Source organism: Phytophthora infestans, genomic scaffold (genome assembly GCF_000142945.1).
Source record: "Phytophthora infestans T30-4 supercont1.7 genomic scaffold, whole genome shotgun sequence".
Taxonomy (NCBI): domain Eukaryota; phylum Oomycota; class Peronosporomycetes; order Peronosporales; family Peronosporaceae; genus Phytophthora; species Phytophthora infestans.
In genome coordinates, this window is record NW_003303752.1 from 2,019,359 (window position 1) to 2,041,352 (window position 21,994).

Consider the following 21,994-nt stretch of genomic DNA (forward strand, 5'->3'; position numbering starts at 1 on the left):
GCGTTTCTCTCAAGTACAGAATGCTGAACAGCCTGGCCGTGGCCAAGCTGATCCATCACCATCAGTGTCCACAGTTGATAGTTGTATATGAACGCCATGACAAAACACAACGAAGCCGTATACTCGTAAGATTGAAATCACACAAAATCATGGTCAAAACATGACGAAACATGGCATAGTTTCAGACGCTCCTGTTCGTCTTGTGAGTGCAGTCTACGAGCAGTATCTCTGGAGAACGCTTGTACAGCTTACGCATATGCTGCGAGCTAATAGTCACAACGGCGTTATGCCCATCAGTATAGCCGACACGGTTCCTGCAGACTCGAGCTCGAAACAAACCAAAAGTTCTGCCACGAGGTCTTCATCGCTTAGACTACCACCTAAGCAGTAGAATAGTGAGTAAACGCTCAAATCCAAATAGGAGGTCTGTCGTATCGGACGTTTTGATTCAAGCAATGAGGTTGTGCACATACTTTAATTGGACGTAATGAGGCGTTCGTTCACGAATGTAAATGTAGATTCTGCTCGCCTTGCTGCCGCTTGCCACCATTAGCTCCACGTCGCTCGCTATTGAAGAATGTTGAGGTACTCGTCGCACTGAGGGGTACATCCTGTACACTTCCTCTGACAGAGTATGGTTGTGTCCGTAGAAGGATTGATTGATTTCGATACGCCACTCTCCATCAGTGAGCTGAACGTATTGGGCTCGAAATCGCATTGGGCACCCTACACTCTTCAAGGTTCGTCGAGGTCTGATGCCTTTAGAACGGACGCGGTCTTTCCAGCCGTGTGTACAAATGGACACACGCTGGTCCGGGTCCAGATCTTCTGGGACAAGCGGTAACTCAGCCTTCGGTTTGCCAATGTGTATCGACATCTTCGTTATCTTTAGGTTTTGCAGCCGCACATTTTGTGTCTCCGAAATTACCAGCACGGAATGAGTATCCTGTTGGTATTGCGTCAATCATTTCTCCAGATGCTTCCAGCTTTTGTAGTACTTTCGTAGCGGAGGAGCGTAGTACAATTTATCATCACACTCGACGTGGTCCCGCTTGCGACTTCCACTCGAGCCAGCATCACTACACTTCTCGACCCCACTATAATTTGCAGTCGGTTCACAGGCAGCCTGGATTTCCGATTCCAAATTCACATTACTATGAGCCAGTTGGGTGCTAGTTTCCACCTCTTCTGTATTTTGGGCAAGTGGGATGCCCTCAAGCCCAGTTGCGCTCACAACAGAACTACCAGTATACGGAAGCCGATCGTTTCCACTAGAATCTCCGTCATGTAATGGGCCCAACTCCAATTACATAAGTAGGTAGATATTTCTTTAGTTATTACATAAGTAGGTAAAGTGGCACACGGGTAGCGTGTGCCAAGGTGTCATCATCTGATTGGTTGATAGTGAGGAGCCAGACTCACTTATTGACCAATCAGATATAGACATGTGTTTGAGTGGTTCACACGAGGCCAGGTATAGCCGCCCTGGTCCTAAATAAATCAGAGTTGAATTTGACACAAACCTAAGACTTGGTTTTATTATTGCGAGCTTCCTCCGCACTATAGTGTAAGCTAGTAACGGTATATCTTACTCCGTTACACCTGGTAGCACTTTGTAGTCCTTCCAACGACCAAGTCTACGATGAGCCAAGTCCAGATCTCCGGGGCGACCCTGGAGCATGCTGCATTCCCCCATCTCACTCGCGTGGAGTGGGAAGCGCTTCACCGCCTCGTGGCGGTGTCCGGAGACGCTGTCGTCGCATCGCTGCTGAGCTCAGCGACGCCCGACTAGCAACGCATTGCAGCACAAGAGTTCATGGAACGCGAGCTCGCCGATGCGAATCGGCGGGTGTCAACTCCCTCGCGTCCATCCCAGAATGACGTCGTCAAGATGGAGACCTCTACGTATTCTGGCGCCGGTGAAAACCGGCTTCCGCTAAACCGGTGGCTCCGCGAGATCGACATCGCTATCGCCTCGCGACGCATCGAGGCGTCATCGGCCAAGATGAACTTCCTCCTCTCCCGGTTAACCGGGAAGGCCAAAGAATGGGCCCTCGGGAAGCTGGTTGTCGACCCCGAGGCTTTCCCGACTCTGGAAACTCTCCAGAGCGACTTGCGCCTCGCGTTCGAGCCCCCGCAAGATGAGTCTCGCGTTCGCGCAGAGTTCTTCGCTCTGCGGCAAGGGCAGATGTCCATGCGTGATTACGTCCAGAAGACGCGACATCTGGCGTCATGCATCGTGACCAAGCCAATCGACATGGCCTCGCAAGTCCACGTATTTGTGTTCGGCATGCGCGAGGGTATGACCCGATACTGCCTCACCAGAGCTGAGCCCTCCTCTCTCGAGGAGGCGTTTGCACTCGCGATTCGCGAGGATTACATGGTCGCTGCATCGTACGCCGCAGCCATACCTGCGGAAGCCCGAGAGTCTACCCCCGAGCCCATGGAGATCGACGCCATCAACGCGTCGAGCAATCGACGCCGCGGGTCCTACCGCGGCAGCGCTGGGCGAAGCAATCGCTCCCTCATTTGCTTCCGCTGTGGGAAGAAGGGTCATCGCGCGGCGGAGTGCCGCGCGCCAGCTCCCGTCGTCTCTCACGTCGATGCGGAGCACTCCTCGGTCGCTCATTAAAAAAACGACCAGGACCAGTAGGTGCGGGGCGCCCTACTGGCTTTAACGAAGGACCGGGCCCTCCGGTGGCAGCCCAACCTTCGAGCCCTCCCGTGCTCCAAGCACACACCAATGCCACCACTACGCCGGGCGACTCGAGACTGATCATTGTCAGCCTCCACGTCACCTGTGCCCGGCGACCACTGCGCGCGCTCCATGACTCAGGAGCGACCAACAACTTCTTTCGCGCGTCGTGTTTGTCGGTACTACCCAAGAACGTCCGCGTCCGGAATGATCCGGGCGAGATCCAAGTCAAACTCGCCGCGTTGCGCGGCGACGTGTCCTTGTCGTACACGCTCGACGGCATCCGTAGCAAGGACGACTTCTTGGTGATCGAGATGAACTACGCGTTTGACTGCATCCTGGGCATCCCTTGGCTTGCGCGATATCAGCCAGAGATTGACTGGCTGGCCCAATCAGTCAAGCGTCGACGTGGATTCGACGTGAGCGAGGTCTTCACACACCTCTTGGTGGCGCCAAGAGACTGGCCCCACGTCACAGTCGTCGACAAAACAGCAACGACACAAGCAGTGCACAGAGCGAGCGATGGCCCTCTCTGCATGGCTTGTGCTACGTTGTTGGACGAAGAGCCCTCGCGGTTTCGCGAGGTAGATGATGAGGTGGTTGAGCAGCGGCTCCCACAGTACAAGACGGTGGTCGAGCAGGGGCTCCCACAACACGAGATGATGGTCGAACAGGGGCTCCCACAACACGAGACAGTGGTCGAGCAGGGGCTCCCACACAACGCGACGGCGGTAGAGCAGAGGTTCCCGCCGAACGATTCGGCGGTCGAGCAGATTGGGCTCCCGTCAAACGATGCCGCGGTTGAGCAGGGGCTCCCGCGTGTTCCCGGCCCGGTCGAGTACGGTCTCCCGCGCCTAGAGGAGGGTGATGCATCGTCGAGTAGCAGTGCGTCAGACTCGAGCGTAAGCTCGAGGAAGTCGAAGAAGAAGTCGAAGCGCCGACGCCTGAAACCTCGTCGAGACTACACGACCAGCGATAGCCCGCCGATGGAATCGGTCAGCGCGCTGGAGTACGTGGAAGGAGGCCCGAATCGGTCGCGCAGCATCGCAATCGCGAGCCCGCCGCGCGAAGCGGCGGCGACCACACGCCTTCCAGGCTTGTCCTGGAAGAACTTTCTTCGGGACCTCAAGGCTGGAGACGTCGAGCAAGTATGCTTGGTCACCGAGGCAGTCTCGGTGGATGAGGCAGCAAATGCGGTCGCAACGGACAGTGAACGTTCACGTCCGCTAGGTGCTGAACCTAAGTCTGCTCGAGAGGAACGATTCCAAACGCAGTCTTGGGAGGCCTTGCGGGAGTCAGGGAATCCCGTATACGACGCCGCCTGCGAGTACGCCGACGTCTTCCCGGATGAGATCCCCGCCGAGCTACCGGCGGATCGTGGGGTTCAGCATGAGATCGACCTCGCGCCAGGTACGAAGTACTGCGTTACCAGACAATGGCCACTTCCGCGTGATCAAGTGAAAGCGATCGATGACTTCTTCGTGGTGTAGTGATTTCTCCGTAGTTGCGGATTATCACCCGTCGACAAAGACGTGGCACCGCCCAAGTTGTTCAAGCGACGAACCCTCGGTCAGGTGATGTACGGAGACGCCAAGGTGCAAGGGACGCGACGGCGTCACCTCCGAACGTTCAACGAGTATTGGATACGGGCATATGTCACTGAATTCAGGCTGTCCTTATTATTAATAATGGACTGGCCGGATTCGCATTCAGCGGACCATCTACAGTACGAACCCTCGGTGGCGGTTGGAATGAGTTCGCGGAAGACTCAGCGACCCTTGGAAGGCACGTTCACCGTCTAAGACAGGGCGCGAACCGTTAAAGATGCTCATGCGACGGTGCAGACGACGCTTGGCATGCAAGAAGATCCATAACGGATCATTGTTCACTTGATATTTGTATACTTGATTAGGACTTCTTATTAGGAATAGACCCGAAAGGGTAGCTTAAATACAGAACAGAATTTCCACTCAAGCACACAGAGCGACGTCCGGCTTCAAGGTAAGCGTCAGGTCAAGCTTGTTTGAGTGTGTTATGCCTGTCGGTGAGCTCGAAGCTCTGTAGCGAGGGTTCATCCGGCAAGGCCAAGAGACTGTGTATTTTGGCCGATTACTATCGGGAGTTTTTTACGTGACGGCTTATTGTTGCCTATTTGCACGACTGGGAGTGCTTGTATTGCATCCCTTTTATTCTTCCTACCGAGTGTTGAACACTCAGTGATCTCGTAAAAGGCTTACCCGTGCCTGGTACCATTCTGCTGTTGGGAACACGAGGATTCATAACACCTACTAGCTTTGCTCGCGTGATCTTATTTTTACTGGTTGGCCTATATAAGTATGTCCAGTTTGTCCCGGTGCAAGGGCAGAACTGGGGTCTTCAGGTCCGCCCGAACGATCGTTTACTATCCTAGTAGACGTATTGTTGTGGGAACATCCTAACTACATTTGTAGCTAGAGTTCACGTGGTATTTCCAACACCACAACTGGTGCCGCGACCCGGGAACAGTTTGTGACCATTGTGAGCTGTTTGTATGGCCTTCCAGGTTACGAAATACCAAGAGAAGAAGAACAAGAAAACGAAAACAAGAAACATGGCGAAAGGACAACCGACGGTACCAGTTACACCTGCCAAGTCTGGCGGGGCTCGCAACGACAGTTCAAGCCCGGCTGCGTGCTTTGCAGCCGCCACCGAGCTTTCAGTGAGCTTCGACGAAGAAGCTGGCATCGGTCCTGGCGCCCACGATTATGAAGATTGCGAAGACAAGACGCCGGCTCCAGAGCCAGGCGCAGCGACGCCGGAAACGGCCACGCTATCATCGGGGCTGAGCGGGGCAACCAGGTCCCTTTCGAGGAACCTCGCCGACGAGCTCGATGATGTTGCGGGACCGGAACCCGCCTACGGAGATTATGACGATGGGACCGAGGGTTCTAAACCTTCGGTGGCGAGTGCAAAGCATTCAGCACCGCTGAAGGCACCTCGCCCACCTATCAACGGTGATACACCAGCCGCCAAGCGCGTTTTCGACCGCGTACAAGCGCTGATGCAGAATGATGAGTGGATGCGGCTGTTCAAGCCCATCCCCAAGAAAAAAGCCGACTGGCCTGCGCTTGCGCAGGAACTTCAATACCCAGTCAACTCGGTTTCGACTAGCCAAGTCGCCGAGGATTCAGTTTCGCTACTGCTGTCCGCTGGGGTTCGAGAACGAGACGTACCCATTGACGATGTCGCTCCAGGATTGAAGTCCACATGAAGCCGGAGCTGCTCTCCAGAAATGGAAGAAGAAGCTTCGGAAGGCGTTTGGCGCTGTTGGCATCAATGCCGGAAAGCAGCCTGTGAGCCGACCGATGATTCAAGATGAAGATCCGTCCAAGATTCCACTGCCGCCGACGCCCCAACGACTCGTTTGTACTCCTCCGACCAAGCGTGGAGCTGAGCGTGGTGCCTTTGGCACTACCGAAGCTTCACCGTACTTTCAAGACTCGTGCATGGGTACGCCACGTTCGGAGAGCCGTATGCCACGGATTTACGCAAGTAACGAGGGTTCGTTGGGTCGCAGAGGTGGTCCGCGAGCTCCCAAAGGTGGTGCCGGAAGTCGTCCAGTCCACAGCGATGGATCGTCCAGCGACGATGATATTTTGGTGCGTACATTCGACGAGGAAGATCTTCAGCTCGAGTTGATGCGCCAGATGAATGAGCTAGCGACGCTGAACGACGTGGACCCGACACCGAGGATTGAAATGGCTTCGCACCGACTGGTGGATCGCATCACGCTGGTCTTAGGCTCTCACAGCTAGAGCGAAAACTGTATGCAGTGGTTCCGGGGGTTCGTCTATGAAATGACTGCGACCCGCGCAGATGCCGATAGATGGTGCATTCCTTTAGAGCTACGTCTCTGCGGACCGACCCATTCTTTGGTCCCGTCACCTTCCGAAGAAAAGGAAACTCAAGTGGAAGCTGTTGAGAGAGGCCTCTATCCTCTACTACTGCTCGCCAGTGCACTCAGACGGCACTGTCGCGTTACTACTTCCGCCAAGCGGGAACGTAATGAGCACCTGTGCGACTACATAAACAGGCTGATGGCTACGCTCGGACCCGCCCGTCTACACTTTGAGAAGAGTGGTCGCGACGCGAAAGAACACGTACAGCCGTTCCTGGTAACATGCGATGATGACAAGCTGGCGGAGAGTCTCTACCACGCTCGAGTCGCCGACATTCACGAGCTCGAAGAGATCATCGAAGATGTTCTCAAAGGCAAGGAGAGAATGGCCAAGCGTGACAGTGAGCACCGATACTCCAAGAGTCGTGATACGCGACGCGACGATGGATACGCCCGCAACAACCGGCGTGATGACCGTCGCCGCGATGACAACCGCAACAAACCAAGGGTGACACTCATTGAAGCCACGATGGACGACCTACTAGCTGAATTAGAAGGTCGTGAAGCTGCTCAGGGAGGCACCGAGTATTTAAACGAAGATCCGAACGCTTACAACGATGTTTAAGACGAGTACAACGACTTTCAGCCTTAAAATACGGATGGTGATTTCTCATTGGATGAAAACGACCGATACCTCGCCGCTGCTAACGAAAATGAGCGCCGTGCAGCTGCTGAAGGCACCTACGCACGTTCAGACAACCGTCAACCGCGTGGAAACATGCCTGATCGCGAGAATGGCTTCAATCAAGATCGCCGAAGTAGTGACCGTGGGTTCAATCAGGACCAACGCGGTCGACGTGACTTCAACCGCGACAACCGACGCTCACAGTACGGACCATGCGCGGTGTGCGGTGGCATGAGTCACTCCGCCCACTACTGTAACAAGCGATGCAAGTTCTGCAAGCAGCTCCACGATGCTGGGCAATGCGAACTTTTCCGCAACTGCCAAGACCTTGCCAAATTCGTGCGCACTAAAGGCACGAAGGAGGAACTCCCGCCAGATCTCAAGGCCGTCGTTCAAGAACGTCATTTAAACTAGGCAGCCCGCCAACTACAACTGGGTGGGTCCCTATCGGGCTGCCACAGCTAACCGATCCTTCAATGGAAGCAGAGTGTATCTTTGCTTTCATGGGGCAGAGTGAATGGCCTGATAAATACGTAACAAGTGTGAACGCGACGGAAAATGAAAAGGAGAGGAGTAGAATCCTCGGTGGAGGTGTTGGAGAGAGAGTGGAGTGTGCTGATGCCGATGAGGGCACCAGCGAGGGTTCGTTCGGCTTGGTGTCGAGTGCAGCGCGAGACGAGCCCAAGGGTCATTCCAAGATGATGAAGTTGAACCCTGGCGAGAGACAGGGGTGGTGGTCGGCCAAGAAATTCGACCGACGGATCAGAATGAGAGCTCTGGTGCAAGGCGCTGTGAACGACCAGCGAACGAGGATTCTCCTCGACACGGGAGCGAACGTTAGTGTGATCACTGATGCCTTTGCTAAGAAGTTTCGACTCCGAGATGTACCCGATTACGGACGCCGCATTGACATTCAAGGTATTAACGAAGGCAAGGTGTCTACGACGCGGCGAGCGTGCGTCAAAATCACGCTTGGATGGGAGATGGTGTACGAGTTTGAGATGTAGGTAATGGCGCATAGTGCAGGCGTCGACGTGGTACTCGGGACCGACTTTATGATCCCAGCTGGGATCCGGTTGGACCTGTTTCACGGCGCGGCGCAATTACCGCACGAAGTCCAAATCCCGCTGATAAAGACCAAGAACATGATCGACAGCGAAGAATACGGCTCCCATGTTAACGCCGGGCCACCCGAGCGTTTGGACATTCAAGCGCACGAGTGGCGAGAATACCGACTAGCGAAGCGTCAAGCCGGGCTGGAAGAACACGTACTGTGGGTTCGTCGAACGAACAAATTAATCCCGTCAGTGACGAGGTTTCGACGTGGACGGCCTCAGAGCATTCGGTTGCCAACGTGTCTGACCGAACTGTGTTCCTACCAACACACGACTCGATCGCGATGTGGATTCCAGATGGGGATTGCCGCGAGGTGACGGCTATGTGCGTCTAGATTCCAAGAAGTACCAAGACTGGCAAGTGTTGGCCTACGAAGGATGCAGAGACCGCGATCTCTTTCAGCGTGAATGTGAAATCTATGAGCAATGGCTTGCAGCTCATCCTTCGGCAGTTGAGAGACCGTACTATTCAGAACCCAGTGGGGTGCTAGCACGGCCTCTAGAAGATTCGCTAGTGGACTCTAGTGATCGTCTGACGTGTGCAGAGCGCTGGGCACTGATCATGGAGGAGCGTGAACGAGCAAAGGCCTGTCTGGCGTCTGGGGTGACAGCCGGGGACTCGGCCGACGGTCAGCCTTCCGAAGAACCTTTGGACACTTACTCAACAGCTTACGGCGGGGGAAATATTGCAAACGAAGCCTCGGTAGCGCGTACACACGAACTACTGAGCCCGGTAAACGTTGTACATACGCCAACGCGTGTTCGTGTCAAGTCTGTGGTGACCACAGAAGCAGCAAGTAACAGCACTGGATTAAATGGAGTCATCAGTTTTGACGAAGTTGTCCCGGCTTTGTGTGCGGCCAAATCTGCGAACGAGACATCGGTGGTTAATCCAGAGGATGCAGGCATCGCACTGAAGGAGTTGAGTACGGCACCGAGTGTTCATTGCCAGATTGGTGCGAATCCCGAACTGTCAAGACAACGGCCATCCGAAGCGCTGAACAAAAGTCAACAGCCCAATATGTCGGTGGCTCGCGCATTCAATATTGCGAACGATGACTCGGCAGATGGCCCAGAGATGGGAAACCAGGATGGGAAGAAGATGGACCCAGTACCGACTGTTGAAATCAAAGCGAATACCGATGTTGAGTCAAGAGAGGAATCTGTAGCGACTTTGGACGGAACGTACATCTAGGTTGCTCGAGTATTAACAACCGAAGGAAATGAAGCACCGGAAGATACGAGAAATGACTTCTACGAGCACCCAGCTAACAACAATGGCTTGGAAGACTACGCGAAGGAGCTGGCATTCCTGCCGGACCTGACCAAAGAGATCAACACGACAATTGACTACACTGCGCCTAATGTCGCTGATCCTCAGCTGTCGACCGATCGCCGAGAACGTCTGGTCGTGACGCTGAAGAACCACGAGCACATCCTGATTGCTAGTAGTAACGCACTGCCGCCGCCAGCCTACGGCGCGGTATGCGATATCGACACACAGGGGCACGCTCCAATTAAACAGCGTGCCCGGAGCGTGCCGCTACGATTTCTAGGCAAACTGTACGAGCTGCTGCGCGCTCTGCTGCGAGCAGGACTGATCGTCTTTTCAGACAGTCCATGGGCATCGCCGATCGTGATTGTGATGAAAAAGAGCGGGCTGGACATCCGGCTCTGCATTGATTACAAGATGGTGAATGCTATCATCGCGATCATGGAGTATGCAATGCCGCTAGTCGACGACCTGTTAACAGATCTCGAGCGCTACCTATGGTTCTGCTCGCTGGATGCAGCAAGCGGCTTCTGGGCGGTCATGATGACCTTACGAGCGCGTAAAGTGTCGGCGTTCGTCTGCGCACTCGGACATTTCGAGTGGTTACGCATGCCCTTCGGGTTAGCGAATGAGCCAATGATCTATCAGCGTATACTTGACAACGCACTCTGGGGGTTCGTTCAACCTAAAGGAGGTTGGTTTGAATACTCGGAGAGGATGCGTTTAGCTGAAGATCAGGCCAAGGAACGTCGTGGGCCAAGCGCCGAGGGTTCGTTTCAAACGAAGTTCGCGGCAGACCGCGAAGCATCGGTAGAGACCGACCCTGTACTACAACTCGTCAACAGCCCCGTCGCTGACATGTTTACGAACGGGGAACCAGACGAATCATCGCTGGTACCTGTATTTGGTCGACGGTCGTTTGTGGATGACATTTGCTTCGGTGGCGAGGATTTCGACAGCTGCCTGGCGACGCTGGACCGATTGCTGGCAAGATTTGCACAGTGTCGGATCAGCATTAGCTTCACCAAGAGCATCTTCTGCCAACCCAAGGTGGACTTTCTGTCGCATAAAATTTCGCCAGAAGGTATCAGAGCTGACCCCAAGAAGCCTGCGGCCATCACCGAGCTTTCGTTTCCAGCGAGTAAGAAGGGCATGCAGTCGTTTCTTGGAGCGGTTAATTACTACAGTCGCTTCATTCAAGACTTCGCGGTCTACGGTGCAGCGCTGTACCAGCTCAAGGATGAAGACTTTGCCGTTGAAGGCGGCCTTTCTGTGGCACGTCGTTCCTTCGAAAAATTGAAGACGAGTGTTTCACATTCACCCATCCTCAGGCACTTCGATCGGTCGAAAGCAGTTCACGTCATGCTCTTTGCGAATGAATGGGCGTTGAGCACTACGCTAATGCAAGAACATGAAGGCAAGTTACACCCCGTACGGTTCCTCGGTCGGGTGCTTAAGGAAGCCGAGATGAACTACCATCCTGCTGAGAAGGAAGTTTTGGCGTTACTTCTGCTGTTGAAGATCTGTTACGTCCAGCTGGCAGGAAAGACGCTACATGTCTATACACGATTCTCGACGTTAGCGTGGGTGCATAAGTCGAAGTCTCTCTTCGGACGCGCGGTCCAGTTCGCAGTGCTGCTATCGCAGTGGCACCTGAAGGTGCAGCGCGTGAAGGAGAAGGATGTCGCCTTCGCACAGCTCCTCCAGTCAAGCATCACGAGCTTCGTCGACCTAGAAGACTCGCTCGCGCCGGTGGCACCTCCACACAAGGGTTCCCCGACTATTCGAATGGACCCCGCGTTGCTGTACGCCAAGCTTTCCCATAATTACAGCGGATTCGTCATGTCTTTTGACGGATCAGCGAAGACAGAGAAGTACGGTGGCTACGGGAGTTGTTCATGGGTGCTGTGGAGCCTTCCTGAGTGGAAGGTAGTGATTGCTGCAAACGCTTACCTCTTGGCTACCACGGTGAATGAAACAGAGTATACCGGTATGATAAACGGTGTCAAGGCTGCTATTGCGCACGGTGCCGAGGATTTAGTCATCGTTGGTGACTCAAGGCTCGCGATTCAACAATCACTAGGGGTGATCGCATGCAGGAAGGAAACTTTGCTAGCGCTGCTGAATACTCACAAGGAACTCACGGCCAAGCTTCGACCCTGTTAAATATATTCACGTTGTACGAGAATACAACGCTGGCGCAGATTCGTTAGCCACTGAAGCGCTGGAATCGAAGGTCAGTCGGGTAATCTTGGCTGAAACTCGCAAGTCGGAATTGGCATCGCTGAATCGCATCCAGGAAATGATCTACGAACCGGATGAAGACTCGGTAGATGTTTCGTCACGTGGAACAGAGCGTCAAGTACATGTACCGTCAGGCAGCGAATCTTCAAAGTGGAAAATTTTCGAAAATTTCGAGGTTGATTACAGCTCACCAAAGTGCGATTATGGTAATAAAGCAGTGATGACTCGGCGACAGACGAAAGCCAAGAAACGCGTCAGGTTTGCAGATGAACACTCGGAGAATGTCTCAAAAGCTCAAGAACAGCATGAACGACGAGAGACGTCCACCGAAGATTCATTCGGCGAAGATTTGCCAGACCATCCTCACAAGACTGTACCAGCGGCATTTCCCGATGCGGAAGATGTTGACCCGGTAGCAATACAGCGGGAACGACGCAGACGGATACAGGTGGCACAAGACGAGGAGCAGAGGTGGTTTAACATCAAGAAGGTGCTTCAGGGCCAAGCACAAGAGCTGAGTTACAAAGAAGCTCGAGATGCCTGGAAATACGCTGACCGGTTCGTGTTATCAGAAGACGGCGTGCTTCACTATCTTGGATTGAATCGTCGGTACGACCACGGTTGGCAACCGGAGACCAAGCTGCGGCTTGTGGTACCGACAACGATGATTCAAGAGGTCTTGCAGAACTGTCACGACTCGCTGGAAGGAGGACATCAAGGTGTGGTGAGAACGTTCCATCGCGTTAAGTCCGATTATTATTGGATCGGCTTGTACGCTGACGTGGAGAAGCATGTGAAGTCATGTCCAGATTGCAGCTCGAGTAAAAGCCGTCCGCAGCTTCGTGGATACTCACCTGGCAACGTACTAGCCGAACGACCTTTCCAGATTGTCTCGATGGATTTTGTGATCCCACTACCGAAATCTCGCAGGGGCAACACGGCGTTGCTCCTATTTCAGTGCTCGTTCACGGGATTCGTTATTGCCAAGGCTATGTCAGATACGACTGCACTGAGTGTTGCCCAAGTGCTCGAAGAATGTGTGTACCGACGATTCGGAGCCCCATCATTAATAAGGCATGACCGCGACCCACGCTTCATGAGCGAGGTTTTCCAAGCATTTGCAGAGATGATGCAGTCAAGATCACGAGCGACTTTGAGCTATCGGCCACAGGCTAATGGACAGCAGGAACGCTCAGTGAAGTCGGTGATGGGTTCCGTACGGGTGTACGCGGAAGACCCTCTACAGCAAGACTGGGACGAAATCGCGGAGAAGCTAGTATTTGCTATCAATACTTCTCAAGGCACTACGAGGAAGGAAACGCCGTTCTACCTCGTTCACGGTTGGGATGCTCAGTCGACGTTGAGGGCAATGTCGTCATCACTCAAACGAGGATCGGCAAGCAGTCTGACGCACTGGCATGGCGGCGTGAGATCAATCGACAACATGAGGTCGCCCTCACTATGGCCAAGGATTATCAGCTGCTCACGCTCGCGACGTCTACGAGGATTGAGACGCTGAAAAGCGTCGGACACGGCTCGATTCAGACGCTTGGACATACGGTGGCGAGATGGTGAATTAAAGAATGAAGAAATGTCACAACGGGCACCAGTACCGTGGCTTCCATTGCGATAGGGGCAGTTGTGGTGTAGTGATTTCTCCGTAGTTGCGGATTATCACCCGTCGACAAAGACGTGACACCGCCCAAGTTGTTCAAGCGACGAGCCCTCGGTCAGGTAATGTACGGAGACGCCAAGGTGCAAGGGACTCGACGGCATCACCTCCGAACGTTCAACGAGTATTGGATACGGGCATATGTCACTGAATCCAGGCTACCCTTTTATTAATAATGGACTGGCCGGATTCGCATTCAGCGGACCATCTACGGTACGAACCCTCGGTGGCGGTTGGGATGAGTTCGCGGAAGACTCAGCGACCCTTGGAAGGCACGTTCACAGTCTGGGACAGGGCGCGGACCGTTAAAGATGCTCATGCGACGGTGCAGACGACGCTTGGCATGCAAGAAGATCCATAACGGATCATTGTTCACTTGATATTTGTATACTTGATTAGGACTTCTTATTAGGAATAGACCCGAAAGGGTAAGCTTAAATACAGAACAGAATTTCCACTCGAGCACACAGAGCGACGTCCGGCTTCAAGGTAAGCGTCAGGTCAAGCTTGTTTGAGTGTGTTATGCCTGTCGGTGAACTCGAAGCTCTGTAGCGAGGGTTCATCCGGCAAGGCCAAGAGACTTTGTGTATTGGCCGATTATTATCGGGAGGTTTTACGTGACGGCCTATTTGCACGACTGGGAGTGCTTTAATTGCCTCCCTTTTATTTCTTCCAGCCGAGTGTTGAACACTCGGTGATCTCGTTAAAGGCTTACCCGTGCCTGGTACCCTTCCGCTGTTGGGACCACGAGGATTCAAAACACCTGCTAGCTTTGCTCGTGCTAGTAGCGTGTTCTTATTTTTACTGGTGGCCTATATAAGTAGTTTACAAGGTCCAGTTTGTCCCGGTGCAAGGGCAGAACTGGGGTCTTCAGGTCCGCCCGAGCGATCGTTTACTATCCTAGTAGACGTATTGTTGTGGTACAATCCTAACTACATTTGTAGCTAGAGTTCACGTGGGATTTCCAACACCACATCTTCGAGGGCCGCCGAAAAGCGGGTCACGTGCGTGAGAGTACCTCTCCCCATTTCAGTCCAACGTTCTGTGTGAAGAAAGCTACAGGGGGATGGCGTATCGCTCACGCATTCAACAAGTTGAATGATGCCACCATCCCCGCGCAGACTCCGATCCCTCGGAAGGACATGGTACTGGACTCCATGGCTGGCAGCGTCATCTACAGCGCCATCGACCTGACCGATGGATTCTATCAGATCCTGATGAGAACATCTGATGTGCCTCTCACCGCCGTAAGTACACCGAGCGGGATGCTCTGGGAGTGGCTCGTGATGCCACAGGGCCTCAAGAACGCGCCTGGCACCTTCAATCGCATGGTCTCCCATGTGCTTCGCCCGCTTCGAGACTTCGCGCCGAGTTACTTCGACGACATCTTCGTGCACAGCCGCGCTGAGGGCAACCTCAGTGCCGTGGACGTACATCTGAAACACCTGGGACAAGTCTTCCAGGTGATGCGAGAGAACAAGCTCTACGCAAACCTGAAGAAATGTGTCTTCTGCGCACCGGAGATTCCGGTGTTGGGATGCTACGTGAGCAAGAACGGTGTGCGCGCGGATCCCGAGAAGGTATCGTCTATCTGTGCTTGGCCAACGCCGACAAGCCCCACTGAGCTGCGTCGGTGGCTTGGCATGGCCAATTACTTGCACAAGTACACGAAGAATTACGCTGGGTTGATCCAGCCGCTGTCCTCGCTGCTGAAGAAGGACGTGATCTGGGAGTGGAAATCGGACCACCAAGCTGCATTCGACTCGGTGAAGAAGAGCTTGGCGTCTGCGCCGATACTGAAGCTTGCTGATGACTCAAAGCCATTCCACGTCGTCTGCGACGCGAGCGATTTTGCCATCGGCTGTGCGCTGATGCAGTTCGATGATGACGAACACGAACGCGTTATCAGCTATCAGTCGCGCCAACTGAAGCCAGCCGAGAAGAATTACCCAGTCCACGACAAGGAGCTCCTGGCAATGCGGTACGCTCTGATCAAATTCAGAGTGTACCTGCTCGGTGAACAGTCATTTGCGGTTTACACTAATCACGCATCGCTGCGGACAGCGATGAAGAGCCCTCACTTGTCGCAACGGATGGCCCGTTGGCTGTCATTCTTCTCCGAGTACAACTTCGTTGTTCACTACAAGCCGGGCAAGAATTACATTCTCGCCGACGCGCTGTCTCGGCGTCCGGACTACGATCCCCGTGAAGCGCCAGGACATCAGCTCGCTGATGAGGACGACGACGAATGTGCGGTCTGCGTGTCGTCAGGCATCAACTTGACGTTGACCACGCCCACGCTCCCGCTGGGTGACGAGATTGCTACAGCGTACGATGATGACCCTATATACGGCGCCATCATGAAGCACCTGCGTGCTCCTAGTAGTGACACGCTAAGTGCCCTGTCAAAGACCACGCGGAATCAGATCGATCGATATCGACTGGACGGTAATCTGCTCAAGTACAGCATCGACAGGCTCGATGGACCTCGAGTCGTCGTCCCAAACGACGCTGATCTACGTGCGCGCATAATGCACGAGTATCATGACGCCCCGACTGGAGGACATCTCGGTCGCGAGAAGACGTACGCGGCTCTGTCGAGAGACTTCTATTGGCCGCACATGTACAAGTGGGTACGCAAGTGGGTCCGCACATGTGAAACTTGCCAGCGAGTCAAACCGTCTTCGACGTCTCAGGCCCCATTGCGCCCTGTCGCCACGGAAACCAGGCGCTCCATTTCGATGGACTTCATCTTCGGTCTTCCGCCCGATACAGCCGAACGCACGGGTGTACTTGTGCTCGTCGATCGTTTCAGCAAGATGGTCCATCTCGTTCCGGTGGCAGCCTCAATCACCGCGGAAGAGTCCGCGGCCCTCTTCGTCGACGTGATTTTTCGTCACCACGGTCTGCCGGAGTCTATCGTGTCCGACCGCGACCCGCGGTTTACATCCGCGTTCTGGTCACGCCTCTTCGAGCTCTTGGAAACCAAATTGCTGATGTCGACTGCGGCCCATCCGGAGACGGATGGACAAACAGAACGCGTCAACCGCGTCCTTGAAGACGTTCCTCGCAGCTATGCAACTTCGTACACGAGCTGGGGCTTGTTCCTGCCGCTAGCCGAGTTCGCACTCAATAACGCCGAGCACTTCTCGACGGGTATGACGCCGTTCTTCGTGAACAACGCTCGACACCCACGTGTTCCGGCACTTCTCGCCGTGGGCCACCCCACGGATGCTGGCGGCTCCACCCTTGGTGGGGGAGGATCTCCTTCGGTCGACATGGATGCTGAAGTTGCGGTCAGTCCTGCGGACAGCGAGTCCGTGTCGTGGTCATCAACGGTACGTGAACCGGTGTCTCAGCACGCACCTGTAGCCTCACCGGTGCCAACAGGCCTGCCGGCGAACTCGACGTCAGGGTTATCTTCGAATGTAGCCAGTGTGAGCGCCTTGACTCGCTCTCCGTCCAAGCAGTCCATCGAGCCTCCTCGGCGTACTGCATCTCCGATAACGAGATGGACGTCGCAGAACTTCATCGATCCAGGCAGCAAGATTCGCGAGCAGGCAGTTACCACGGCCAATTATACACCGAAACCCTCGGTGCTTCCTGCCGATCGCTCGGCAGTTGCGGAATTCGTCATGCAAAGGCAATCCATCTCAAGGTTCGTCCGCGACGCACTGCAGAATGCAGTGGACAAGCAAAAGGAACAAGCTGATAAACACGGTCGAAAGAACGTGAATGTATTCAAGATAGGAGATCGCGTTCTCCTATCGACCGAGGGAATCCGAGCTTCTGCCGTTACCAACCTCGGCGCTAACAAACTTGCTCCACGCTTCATCGGTCCTTTTCGAGTAACCAACTCTGTGGGCGACGCCTACACCCTGGACATCCTGTCGTCACTTAGACTTCACCCGACCTTTTACGTCGGGCGACTGAAGCGGTACTTCCCTGCGACGATTCCTGACCCAAGCCAGCAGACGAGCATGCGTCGGGCGACCAGCCCGACGAGCCCGACGAGCCTGACGCGTCTGTCAGGCACGATCTTCCGGCCCGCTCAGCTACAATCTGAGTGTCCCAACGACCGGTTCGAAACAGTCTCCACCTCACCCTGAACGTACAAGGCGTACGCCGTATCATCGGGAAGGCCCACCACCGATAATTGACTCGGTGGTTGATGCGCGCTGGATTGTGGAGCGTATCGTTGACCACGAGGATCCCCACAGCTCGACCGACCGACGTAACGTCCGTAGTCGTGTCCCTCGCGCGGTTCCAACCGCGCGCCGCTATTTGGTACGTTGGCTCGGTTATCCCCCAGAGCATGATACGTGGGAGCCCCGCGCCAATCTTCTCCGCGACGTTCCGGACGTGGTCTACGAGTATGAGACAATGCAGCTTGAGAAGAATAATTCCGCGGGTCACCCCGCAGAGACCGTGAACGAGATCGAGAACGGCCACGAGAACGACCCGCACGAGGAGGCGACAACGACGCCGCGCTCCGACGCGTGCAATGTCGGCGTGAGCCGCGGCGAACACTGACACAACTTGTCAGTGCAAGAATGAAAACAAGAAACCACCGGCGACATCGAACCGGTGACACGCTACGACGGCGCCGGAACGACTTCGATTACCAGCGGCGACACGGTGGCCAACGAGTACCTGATTCTGGTGACACCAGCGGTGACAGCGTGATGCTCACTTGGGTTGCTCAAGTGGTTGACTTCCGTCGACAAGTCTCATGTCTTCGAGATGTTCGAAGCTATTCCGTTCTGGCAGCAAAACAACACTCGCGTGTGCGTGAGTGAATGCGCCTGGTGGGAATCGAACCCTGGCGTCCTGCCTGGAAGCCCCATGCATTGACCATTGCGCCACGAAGTCGGCTTCGTGAGGTTCCTCGTGTCCGTGATCCAAGTGCCCCCAGCTTGGAGTCTTCTAAGTCGCATGTACGCTGGGCACTTCGTCGATGTGTGTCCTGGGAGCCGAGGCGCGCAGTGACGGTCCTCGCAGTACATCCAGAGCTTATGGCGCACCTGTCGACCCTGGGCTTGCCCTTGTTACCACCGCCAGCGACGCGCTGGCGCCGCCGCCCTTCGCGCTGTCTCCGATGTCTCCGCCTTGTTGGGTTTTCGAGTTTTCTTCAAATGTGTTCCGTGCGCTTATGTTGCGTAAGCGCAACTTAGAGAGGAGGGCGATGTAATGGGCCCACCTCCAATTACATAAGTAGGTAGATATTTCTTTAGTTATTACATAAGTAGGTAAAGTGGCACACGGGTAGCGTGTGCCAAGGTGTCATCATATGATTGGTTGATAGTGAGGAGCCAGACTCACTTATTGACCAATCAGATGAAGGCATGTGTTTGAGTGGTTCACACGAGGCCAGGGGTAGCCGCCCTGGTCCTAAATAAATCAGAGTTTAATTTGACACAAACCTAAGACTTGGTTTTATTATTGCGAGCTTCCTCCGCACTATAGTGTAGGCTAGTAACGGTATCTCTTACCCCGTCACACGTCATCACTGCTGCTGCTACTGGTGGTTGCCTCTATCTCAAGCGCTCGCAAAATCTTTGCAGTGTTCTTCGTACGAACCATGACTAAATCATGTACAAAAACAGCATAAAAACATAATTTAGAAAAAAAGCATATTAATCGTCATTCCGACATTGCGTGTATACATACGACCGTTGTAGCACTTGCCACTTGCAGCCGTTGTGTCTCAAACACGAAACGCTTTTTGATAACTCGAATCCTTCTCTGAGACATAGTCATCGTCAAAATATAGTCCTTTCGTACTGTTAAGCATAGTAACTGCATGTATACTCGAATCTTACCCTTTATTCGTATGAGATACAGCCTTCTAGATCACGGACGTAGTGGAGAAGCCGTTTGGGTAGCGGCGGAAGGAATGAGCTACACTGCCAAAGCTGGAAAAGCAAACAAACGTTACGTTACATGCGATATAAGCCTTGGAGTCCGAACAGCGCACGTACCGGTAGCCACACTGTGGGGGAGAAGGGGGAAAGCGTACTCAAACTGTCGTGGGCAGGTCAGTGAGCTTAGTTGCGTTGAGAGAGCCGAAGGGGGAGCGGCGAGCTTCTCGCCACGCGCGGCAGAAAGTTGAGTGGCCACAAAAACAAATCAGTAATTTAAAACCCTAAATATATTTTATATTACAAACATGGCCAATCATGGTTAAAAACTACAAAAAACATACTGAGAAAAACATGGACTCGAAGGTTAGGCTTGAAAAGAGTGGAAGTTTTGAAGGTATTTTGCTATAAAAAAAAGAGAGTGGGTATCTTGCCCGACTGGGATTGCCCTTCCCCTACGCATCCCTTTCTCTTACCGAGCTGGTTCATCCGTACAACAGTATACATCGTATACCACCGTGAGCCACACAATTCGTTAACGGGGAGAGCGTGAGCGACAAGCATGGATCTCCGCACGCGCGCAGCGCAAAAGCGCCCTCTTACTCATTCAGCTGAGTGGGAGTCCGATGAGAGCGAGGGTAATAGTTCGGATGCGCCTCCTGCTGACGTCTGGGCGCCTTCCCCCGTCGTGAGTGAGCTTAATACGACACATATTCCGTTGGAGCCAGTGAGCTGCTCCGATCCGCCGGAATCCACCAGCAGCACAAGCGAAGGTGGTAGCTCCGTCCGCGTACTCGCCTTGGCGCCTAAGAAGGTTGAGTTTCCCTCCTGGGAGGTGTTTGAAGATTATCTGGCCGTATACCAAGCACAGACGTTCCAGGCACGTGTTTTCTATAGCTGTGTATATACGTTTTGGCTGACATGCACTATGAATTTATCTGTAGATTTTCAGGGTGAGGACAAATACGACTGTGGCAGAGCGCAACGCACGGATCGACCGCACAAAGTCAAAGGCGGAAAAACTTCCTGACGAGTGGGTGCAATACGCAAAGACCTTTGTTTGCACCTATTCCGGGAAATTTAAGTCCCAGGCCACGAGCAAGAGACCCCGGCAGGAGTCTAGGATGAAAGGATGCAATGGCCAGGTAAAGTGAATGATCGGGCTCGGTCGGGCTCGGTCGGGCTTGGTCGGGCTTGGTCGGGTTCGTTCAATCGGGATTGAGACTTGTCTGGTCGTGATGGAAATCCAAATGAGGTCTTACCACTCTCTATGTGATTGATTATGTGTAGATAAATGCCTGTGTTCAGGTGGTGGATTCTGAGAAGATGATCTTCGCTGTGAGGATAACGAGATGCCGACTGGAACACAATCATCGGCTTTCGAACCATTCGTTTAGAGCACATCCAACAAATCGTCTTGTACTGAATGAGGATGCTTTACAGACAGTGGATGTACTTCGACAGGCTGGTGCTAAGAAGTCGAGTATCATGAAGTACATTACGGAAAACTTGGACAGCAACCCGACTTCGCAGGATGTCCACAATCTTATTCGTAAGTTGAAGGCTCGGGAATTGCGAGATGGCCCGAGCACTAGTGAAAAGCGGTTGAAGAAGTGGATGAAGCAATTTGGTGACCGCCCTGGTAATGTTGGTCGGATTTTCCTCGACGATATAAATCAGAAGGTAACTGGTGTGAATAATTTGGGTTGAATTGAAAAGATGAAAACTTAACTCTATGTTTATCGTGTTTTGAACATACAGAAAGTGGCGACTTGCATCACCCTGCAGACGAATCATATGAGGACTCTGTTCGAGCAGTATACGAGAAGCATTTGCGGTACATGGTCCACCTCGCGTCAATTGGCTATTACGTCCCAGCGTCTAATGTGCCGGAGCCAACTGGGAGTGAACCGAACTTAGACGGCCGTCGATCGGGGTCAGTCGGGGGTGAGTCTGGTGCAGTCGGGGGTGAGCTGCAAGCAAAATACAAAGGACTACGCGAACAGGGTGTGGTGCTGGATATTGCTGGGATTGGTTTGTATTCAACACGAACGGTGGGTATCATGAAGAAATGGCACACAGCTACAAAATCCATTAAACTTATCGAGAGAGGTCTGAGTTGGGCGGAGAGTATTGATTTCGATGTCACCATGCCGCAGTCGTTTCAAGTCACAGAGCAGTCCATTCTTCCAGCAAAACTGAAGGCTATCCCCCTGCTGTCATCAAAGGTATGTATTTTGTCGTTGTACAAAATCGTTTCAGCTCATGCTAACTTTCCTTAATGTGAGTTAAGGCGGAAATACTGGACCTCATTGGGAAAACTCAACTAAGTGACGATACTATTAGCTTTGTTATGTCCTCGCTCTTCGAGTCCAAAGCCAGTATTATAACTGTGGATACAAATGTTATCGGTCCAATGGAACATGGTGCTGTCTCAGTCCCGATGACGGTATTCGCGGACATGTTCAAGAACTTGTCGACGGAGAAAATTCTGATCCCTGTATGCTGCAACAAGAACCATTGGTGTGGTATTATGGTGGATGTGGAGCGCACAGAGGCAATCGTGTACGAC